Source organism: Lycium ferocissimum, chromosome 3, assembly GCF_029784015.1.
Source record: "Lycium ferocissimum isolate CSIRO_LF1 chromosome 3, AGI_CSIRO_Lferr_CH_V1, whole genome shotgun sequence".
Lineage (NCBI taxonomy): Eukaryota > Viridiplantae > Streptophyta > Magnoliopsida > Solanales > Solanaceae > Lycium > Lycium ferocissimum.
The window spans coordinates 23,875,781-23,878,861 of NC_081344.1; the positions used below are offsets into that span (position 1 = coordinate 23,875,781).

At 32.7% G+C, this 3,081-nt stretch overlaps 1 long non-coding RNA gene across 1 annotated transcript; it reads left to right on the plus strand.

The window, feature by feature from the left end:
* Window positions 1-1,334: 1,334 nt before the first annotated feature.
* On the plus strand, window positions 1,335-2,181 carry LOC132051051 (uncharacterized). The gene is made up of 2 exons (XR_009413555.1): window positions 1,335-1,691; window positions 1,942-2,181. It is a non-coding gene; the product is annotated as an uncharacterized LOC132051051 (long non-coding RNA).
* Window positions 2,182-3,081: the final 900 nt, after the last annotated feature.

Genomic DNA, 3,081 nt, shown 5'->3' on the forward strand with positions numbered 1-3,081 from the left:
TACACGTGATTTTTGGACAGGCGGATTCAATTGACCAAGTAGAAAGAACAAGAAATAAATTATAGCAATATGATCTGAAAAGTAGAACAATTGTAATGAATCAACTAAGGGAAATAGACAAGAGTCGCCTGAATTAGCATTGCGATATGACAAAGTCACTGAAAAAGGCTTCTGAACTAAAAAAAACTGATCAAAAATGAACAACAACTCGTGTAATGCACTGTTTGACAAACAGAATTTAAATGCCTTAACAAAAATGTAAAGCCAGATTTATAGCTATGTTTCTGGGAGCACGATCCACGAACCACGCCCTCATAATATATATTTATTGCCCATCATAATGGCCGAGTATGTCTGGAGAAGATCTTGGGATCTTCTGTAACAGTTGAAACCTCTACTTTATCCTACCTAGTCGAACCTTCCTCCGGAGCCATGATTTCACGTCCGGATGATCTGAGGTACCCTGTCCGGGCACAAGAACTAGGGGGAACGCTCTCTCTGCTGACTCATGTCTAACCTATCCTTATTACCACGTGTTATCACTTAACTGGTCCACATGCCGATTCCAAATTTCACCTCACCTCAGCCAATATAAAAATTAGAAACGAAAAGAAAGACATGTCTACATCTTAATCATGCGTCAAGACATGACAGAGCACGGATATCTTTCAATTGTACTGGTGAAAACAAAATATACATTATATTTACCATTTATTATCTTTCAATACTTAAAAAATCAAGTTGTTACTGTCTCAACCTTTGATGAAAGATAAGAATAAGAAATTTAAAAAAAAAAAAATAGTACTAATTAAAACCAAAACTAGTTGGCTTGTATCGCATGTACACGTTAAATCTGCACATCGAATATGATAATGAGTAAATCTCAAAATTAATTCTCTAAATGAAATTTCCAGGCAAGTTTGAAGGGTGATCAATGTATTAAGCCATTATTTAAATATTTACATATAATAAAATCACACAGTTTTTTTAAATTTTATATACCAAATTCGTATATGGACTGATCAGGTCTCCACACTCCAGATCAGTATCAATTTTTTTTTTCTTTGCTTTTTGTTAATTATCAACTTACTTCTTCTTCTTTTTCTTCAATCACGTGATATATATTTACATAGCTTTATACTACACGTTTAATTTACTTGCATTGTTTCTCTCAGCAGTGAGATCAACAATAATGGAGTCAGACGTTTTCTTTGATGACTCAACGACAACACAACAATTGGAATGGCAATAGCTAGATGCCGCGTAAAACAGCTCCCTAACAGGATAAAATAATTTGGGGAAAATAGCTTTTTTTTAGTCCCTGTGTTATTGCATTACTCCTATTTTAGTCCCTGTGATATTCAACTAAGCACATTTAACCTTCAATTAAGCAATTTGTGTGTTTTTAGTCCTTTTGCTAACGGAACCCAAACAAAATAACGGACGGTTATATATTAAGAAGGGCAATTCACGTGTTTAAATCAATACTCTGTAAGTTCTTTTTTGTATTGTATTATACAAAATGGGTTAGTAATTACACGTGTAAATAAACCGAAAAGCAACACAAAGCACTGAAGACTCCATTTTGCATGAAATCAAGCATCTAGAGCTCATCTGACCTTATATTTGATCGATCCCACATAGTTTCAGAACAAAGATTGATGGCATATTTCATGATTGGGTGTATTTTGGTACGATTTCTTATAATTGTTAAGTTTATTCTCACTTTTTTCCAATGTTAATTTAGGGGTTTCTCTGTTTTAATATTTCTATCCCCTTTATCTTGTTAGCCTTTGATCCGAGCTCCAATTATATTTTTCTTGCATTTCTCTTTAGATACTACTTCCTTCATTCAATCAATAACTGTTCCTCTCTTAATTTTTCTCTAATCATCATTTTCATTTAGCAATATTTAGTGAATGTAGATGTTGCAACTTACAGTTTCAGTGTACTCAAGATTGGAATGGAAATACTACAAATGGTTGGTTAAGGAGGCCTTGAACGAGAAAGAAGGTGTATGCAATATAATTGCGAAGTACATGGAAGACATACAAGGATGAGTTGCTAGTGAATGTCAGAAGAATTCTTGATTTTTAATTGGAGAATTCTACAACAAAGGGAGAGCAATAATTTATTTGTAAAGGCGGATAATCTAATCAGAGGAGATAGAGTTTTCTTTTCTTTTCAGTCTTAATTTCATGGTTGAAAGTCACATTGAAAATACCGAATTACCCTTTGTAGAGTAGACAATCCGTTATTTTGTTTGGGTTCCATTAGCAAAAAGGACTAAAAACACACAAATTACTTAATTGAAGGTCAAATGTGTTTAGTTGAATATCACAGGGACTAAAATAAGAATAATGCAATATCATAGGGACTAAAAAAGTCGTTTTCCCAATAATTTCAAATGACGTAGTTAATTTTTTCCCTCAATTGACTCTAAGTAACTGTCCGCTACTAGCATGTCTAGTATATATATTTGAGAAAATACATAAAATAACCCCTAAACTTGTCTCAAAAATTCACTTTAGTAATTAAACTTTACCCGTAATTGTTTATCCCCTATTCTTGTCGATAGTGTATTAATTATCCCCCTAAGAGGTGACATGGCAGAGAGAGGGTACTCACCTTCGTAGAAGCGAGTGAGTAGAAAAAAAGAAATTTAAATTTGACAAAATCATACACATGTCATTTTTAAATTGGCTGACATACATTTGATACTTATAATATGCTTTTTTTGATATATATATATATATATATTATTTTTATTTTAAATCATACCAATTTTCTTTTGAGACAAATGAAATTTATGGGTCCCAATTTTTAATTTTTTTCTCTTTATTTGTTGTCTTCTCTGCTAGTACCTTCTCCTCCATTGGCACAACCTAGAGAGCTCTTCTTTAATATGCTCCACTGTATGAATACTCAATCGAGAGGAACAAATGTAGAGGATTTATATACAAAAGGAATAAACAATGAATATGCTAAAAGAATAATTATCTACAGAATTAGTTTCAGGATCAATCTCCATTGCTTCCATGGCCATCAAAAGATGCAAAGCTCAATTGTAATTCAACTTTA